Source organism: Aphidius gifuensis, linkage group LG2, assembly GCF_014905175.1.
Source record: "Aphidius gifuensis isolate YNYX2018 linkage group LG2, ASM1490517v1, whole genome shotgun sequence".
Classification (NCBI taxonomy): Eukaryota; Metazoa; Arthropoda; class Insecta; order Hymenoptera; family Braconidae; genus Aphidius; species Aphidius gifuensis.
In genome coordinates, this window is record NC_057789.1 from 15,582,848 (window position 1) to 15,589,739 (window position 6,892).

General features: G+C 27.0%; 1 long non-coding RNA gene across 1 annotated transcript; it reads right to left on the reverse strand.

Annotated features, from left to right (window-relative positions):
- Positions 1 to 5,334: 5,334 nt before the first annotated feature.
- Positions 5,335 to 6,451, reverse strand: LOC122849189. Its single transcript, XR_006373528.1, has 3 exons — positions 6,047 to 6,451; positions 5,808 to 5,918; positions 5,335 to 5,743 (listed from the first exon to the last, which is right to left on the reverse strand). It is a non-coding gene; the product is annotated as an uncharacterized LOC122849189 (long non-coding RNA).
- Between the last annotated feature and the right edge of the window lie 441 nt (positions 6,452 to 6,892).

Genomic DNA, 6,892 nt, shown 5'->3' on the forward strand with positions numbered 1-6,892 from the left:
AAATGAGCATCTCAAAAGCCAATTTGATTCGGAAGTTTAATTTTCATCGCAAACCAATAAAAGTTACATGAAAAACAAAAACATAAGTGCTTAGCGGAACACTTAAAATAAAATGTCAATAAATAAAAAGACTCTATAACCTCGAAAATTTAAACACTAAATGGAGCAGTACTCAGTAGAAAACTCAGGAAAAATGTGATTAACAGGCTGAGGAGAATAGGAGGGCTCTCGAACTTTGGGTTTTTCGATAATTTAATTGCAGATAACTATATATTATTTTTTGACATGTACTATGGGATTTATTTAAGATTATTTACCAGTTATTTGAAAACATGGAGTGATATTTGGATCGGTCGAAAGGCGTGAGAGAAGGGTTGAAACCCCGGATTTCATGATTTTCAAAAATGTTTGGAATTATATATTCCTGAATTATGTTTTTATTCCTGAGAACATAAAAATAATAAGAAAAACTGGTAGCCATGAATGTTTAAGTCAAATAAAAAGTTCCTCACCCTTCTTGACTGTTTCAGATATTTTCGGAAAATTTCTAAATAGCGTCTATATTTCTGGTTACAAGAAAATATCTTCAGTTAATTTCCTTCGATTTTTCAGCTGAGGGCCCCGCAACATATTTCGTTCCTGGTCTGTGAAATGTTTTGTGCTCAGTGTTCTGATAACTTTAGCTCCATGATAATGAGAAACTTTTACAAAAACAAACCGAAAAAAAATTGAACGAGCATTTGAAAAGGAAATAACTCAAATAAACAAATCATAGTCAAGTGCCCGTCACACTCTAAGTAGGAATATTTTTTGTTTTTTATTTCACTGAAAATTCGAATAATTTTTTTTATTTTTTATTTAAAAAAAAAAACCTCTTTTTTTTTTTCTCGTTGAATATTTTTTATTTTTTTTGTTGTCAAGCAATTTCTACTAAGAAGCACCGTTGATTGAAACCTCAGTAGAATTAATCGGTCAATATTTTCAATTGGGCCCTGCGAGAAAATGTGAATGATATATCTAATAATACCAACAAATAATAATAAAAATACAACAATTGTTTTCCGGAAAAAAAAAATAATCAATTTGATTCAACATTGACCCATTCGGTTCGTCTGTTCAAAATATCTTAAAATAACACATTCTAACACCATATATTGTTGAATAAAAAAATACTATATTGAATATTTTCAATTTCCTCTTTTAATTAGATTTCTATTGTCAATCTTCAAAGTATCAAATGATAAAAAAGCAAAAAGAAAAGAAAAAATACTCAAATAATTATCGTACCAATAATTATACAAGTGATAAAAAAATAATGTTATCATTCAAGTAAGTGTACTATATTATTTATAATCGACCCGCATTCGAAAAATTTAAAGCTTCATGATAGGTCCAAAATCAGAGACTTATTTCAATGTTTAATATAATTAAGGCACTTTCATAGCTAGATTTTGGAGGCGTGTTCTAAATAAAATCTTATGCTTTGTACATTGTAGATTTTGTCATACCAACCCCAAAAAACCAAAAGTTTGAACTTTTTGTGATTGTTTTTTTGCGTAAACTATTTATTTTTTTCATTATTTATCAATTTTATGCAATATATTTCAATAAAATCCAATTATATATTAATAAAAAAAATTATCTTCTGATATTTATTCATTTCAATATTGCACACAAAAATTTTTTTTTGTTAGTATGCATCACTGATTTGCACTGATTTTGAATTTTCTATTTAGATCCAATTAATAGCAATATTAATTATCAATCTTAATTTTATATCGTTAATAAAAACATTTTTAATAATATTTTCATCAACACTTGCATTTATGATGCTCCATTATTTTGTAATTGAGTTTCTTTTGTGCAAGTTTGAATTTTCTCGCTATTTCAATATTTCCCAGTTATCATGGCTCCTCATTAAAAAATCAGTAAAATCCGTGTTTTTGACAGATAATTTTAATTATTACTCAAAAAGCAGCATTAAAACTCCATGTGAACCAAACATTAAAAAATTCCTCATTATTTTTACTATTATTGATTAGTTTTTGAAAAAAAAGTGATTGTTAGAAATGTAATTTAGTTATGTTCAAAGAAATTTCAAACATAGCCTCCCATAAGAGCCCATAAGATAACCCCTCCAAAAGTAGTCAACTTTTATAAAATTATTAGAAAAAAAAGGTTTATAACAAAAAAACTGATTTTACAAAATGATGCATTAATATTTCAACTATCTACTGTATAAATTTTAAGAAATTCTGATTGTTTGGACGTAGCTATGAATGTACCTTAATTATTAATAATAAAAACAATAAATTATTATAAATAAATAAATTGTTATAAACAAACAAAATATAATATTTGAGTTATTTATATTAAATTCGGGTTAAAAAAAAAAAATTTTAATGATACATACTGAAAATAAAAATAAATATAAAAAACAATGATGATTGGAAATAATAATATTAGCAAGACCTGTAGATTCCATATATTATATTTATTAATAACAATGAATGGAAGAAAAATTGAGACTAATAATATTTTCAATATTATACAATAATATTGTAACAAGTAGAATAATACAAATTTAAAAATATACCATATGTTAATAGTATATTTCGTTACAAGTGCCCACTCAGAGAGTGTGCTCTCAACGAATTTGGAGGGGCAAGCACGAGCCTTGGCGAGTGTTTCCCCTCCAAATGAGTTGTGAGCGGGCTCTCTGATTGGGCACATGTAACGAACCATATTTTATGTTACTAGGGACAGTGGTGATAATGTGTGAATTTCCAAAAAGCGCACTACCCCTCTTACGCTTTGGAAATTCACACATTATTCCCACTGCCCTTGTAACATAAAGTTTTTTATATTTTTTTATACCATGAACTTGTTGAAAACTAATGAAGCTTTTTATTTTCATTGTGGCATTAGTTTGTCAATATTTTGCACTTGCAATTTGTTCTTAAAAAATATAAATTAAAAGGAAAAAACAAAAAAATAAGCAATTTTTTCATGAGAAAAAAAAGAAAAAAAAAAAAGGACAAACTCAACTAAAAACTAGATATGTTTTTAAATTTTATATGATTAATTTTTTGGTGTACTTTGAACTTTAAAATTTAATACTTGTAACCCTTTTTTAAGTACAATAATGTTAATTTAAGCTCTGGCATATATTGCTCGTGCAAAAGAAGAATTCAATTTATCATGATTTTCTTTGGACATTTTAGTACCCTAGCGAAAATGGCGACACCGATCCGACACCAATCCGACAGTCGGTTTGTGCACTGATCTCATACAAAAACGACACACGACTATAAGAATTTCTAAGTCACAAAAAATAAATAGTAAAAAGCATTTAAAAAATAAAATATTATGTCTGAAAATTTCTAAATAATATTCTTATAATTTAAGACACATTAGAATTTTCGTAAGACATGAGGGGCTAGATCAGCCATGTTTTAATTCTTATTTTTGAAAAATTATTTGTTCGACGCCACTGTTCTCTCAACAAGTTTGCATAACAGGCGCATGTGCATGATCATGCGCATGAAAGTGAAAAAAAATAAATACACAAAAGAAAGCACCTAATCTCACACAATTCCGACACAATTCCGACACAAATCCGACAGACGTACGACAGTATATTTTTATTTTGTATTTAATATAAAAGAAAGCATTTTATTAATAAAAATTTTTGTTCAATATTAAAGTTATAATATTTTAATAATTTTAGGCATATTAGTTTTTTGTTCTTTGAATAAATTTTGACAAAAAAAATAATATGAAACATGGGAAACCAAATACATGGTTTCATTACAAATTACATTCGAGTTACAAAAATACCAAATACGTGGGAAACTGATTAAATGTATTAGTTTTGAAAAAAAAGTATTTAAAAAAAAACCTTTCTTAACCTCATAAAAAAAACAAAAAATGATAATTTTCTAATAAAATAATTTTAAAAAAATCTAATATGCCTATAATTATTAAAAGATTATAATTTTATTATTAAACAAAAATTTTTGCAAATCGCAAATTCTCACAGACGATTCCAATTATTTTTTTTGTCAAAATTTATTCAAAAAAAAAAAATCTCATATGTCTAAAATTATTAAAATATTATAACTTTAATATTGAACAAAAATTTTTATTAATAAAATGCTTTTTTTTTATATTAAATACAAAATAAAAATATACTGTCGTACGTCTGTCGGATTTGTGTCGGAATTGTGTCGGATTTACAATTCTCACAGTCGTGTGTCGGAATTGTGTGAGAATTGTAAAATTTCACCAAGAAGACTAGAGACCAGGAGAGTCAACTATGTACATTGGGAATGGGACAAAATATGTCGTGAAATAAGGCTTGTACATTTGGCCACAGAGAGGCGCTTTCGGCGTCTCGTGAACCAAAATTGTTCACAATTGTTGTTGATATTTTAATGCTGATTTGTTCTATTTTACGTATATCAATTTGATATCAAAATACGCCACAAGTTTGTTATCTAAATTTATACAATTAATTGACTGTATGTAATAATTTTTGCTAAAAGAAGGACGTAGCTAAATAAATTATTCGTAGTCTAAAAAAATTGCTCAACTATTCGCCACAAATATTTTAATTTATTATAGAAAATGTTGCCAAGAAATTAATCTAGACAACATATAAATTTATTTGGCCACATCTTTCCCTTAGATACATTTTCTAATAGCTATTCAATCGATTAATTATGGAAAATATTTTCTAAGAAAAGGATGAAACCAAATAAATAAATTAACAGTCTAAATTAATTCTTCAATTATTTGCCGCCAATATTTTGATTTATCATATATAATAATTTATATATGATAAAATAATTGATTTAGCCAAATAATTTAATTTGTAGTCTATATCATATTTTTTATGATAAATAAAAATATTGGTGGCAAGTGATTAAGGAATTAATTTAAATAGACTGTTAATTTATTAAGTATATGTATTATATGTATTATATTCAATACATGTGTGCGTGGTTCGTGGGTCGACAACAGCGCTAAAACGGCGTTTTTATAAAGCCTGCCCCTGTGTAAAAGTTTACGACGTTTTTGGTCCCATCCAGCCTATCCCCCACTACAGGGAGTTGACTCTCCTGGTCTCTAGTCTTCTTGAATTTCACAGTCGTGTACAGATGATTCTGACAGTTAACCTCACTTTTAATACATAAACAGAATTGAGTTTTTTCAATAAAAAAATTATTTAAAAAAAATTCTAATGTGTCTTAAATTATAAGAATATTATTTAGAAATTTTTAGACATAATATTTTATTTTTTAAATGCTTTTTACTATTTATTTTTGTGACTTAGAAATTCTTATAGTCGTGTGTCGTTTTTGTATCGTTTTTGTATGAGATCAGTGCACAATCCGACTATCGGCATTTTCGCTAGGGTACCAATAAACTTTTAACTTGTCAATTGAGCCTTTGTTTTAAGTTGTTTTGTTCTTTGTAATTAGTGCTACAACTTGCTCAGATGATTGTCTGACATCAAGTTTATTTTTTGGCACAATCATTTCCATAAAATTTGTTTAAATTTCATCATCACAATTTGACATTCTTGAGCAAGATGCTTCATCATTCTACCAGCATTTGAAACATATTTTTTTTCACAATATTTAAAACTTCCTGTCTTGTATTTGCATTCAGGATTTGCAACAACATTAAAATGTTTCCAAACCTCAGATTCAGAACGACTTATTGTTAAAATTGGTATCTATAAAATATATGGACTGTTATTGAATCTCTTTGGACTAAATTTAATTACTTTTTTTACTTACATATATGACATATCAACAACAAAAATGTAGACTGTCAACTCTGGGTTTAACCTCACTTTTCCTTTTTACAATAATCAAGTCTCTCTGGACTGAATATGGCATACCCATCAACTGCAAATTATAACATTATTAATTGTTATATAATTATTTCAAATTTATCACTGATAATACTTATTTTTTAGAAAAATGTTTAAAAAAATATTAATAACAATAAAAATGAAAGTTGTTATGATGTTTACCTTTTTCACTGTCTTTTTTTATTCATAAACTTTTCAATTGACACTACGATTGAATTTTTGATAACATAATTTAATTATTCATATTTTTTTGACATCAAATAAATAATATTTAATGTTAATGTTATTTATAATAAATTAATATTTTTATTGTTGAAAATTAATAAATAATACATACGCAGTATGAAGTACGCGCAGCTTTTCGTGAGCAGGCTCCTCCCTTTTTTGATTAAAAACCAAAAAAATTTTAACCGCCTGTTATTAACCGGTTATTAACCGACTCACAGCTCTATGATGCGGGCGATAGTGTTTTTCAATGCGCTTCTTTTAAGCCTAGTACGAAGTCTCTATGTTACATAGTTCGTAAGTTATGAGCTTTTTTTTTTTTCGCCGATGAATTCAATACTGCGGCTGAGTCTATGGCTGCTAGCTTTCGTAAAATAAAAATTGTCAATGAAAAGCAGTAGCTAAGGAATTAATGTAGTTGAAAACATATAGTTTTTTTGGCAACTGTAATTCCTTAGCTACATCTTTTTTGTAACTACTGCTTCTTTCAGATATTTTTATTTCAAAAAAATAAAATTACATGTATTTTATTCGTTGAATAAATAAAACTTCCAAGGACAAGCAGTAGCTAAGAAAAAGATGTAGTTAAGGAATTAATGTTGCCAAAGAATATATGTTTCAAGCTACATTAATTTCTTAGCTACATCTTTTCTTCAGCTACTGCTTGTCCTAAATATTTTACATCAATTCCTGCAGTCCAATTCACAGGGCAAATTTTTTACAATTTAGGGCTTTTTTTGCCGGTGATGGCACTTGTAAAATTTTTTTTATATAGATTTTACA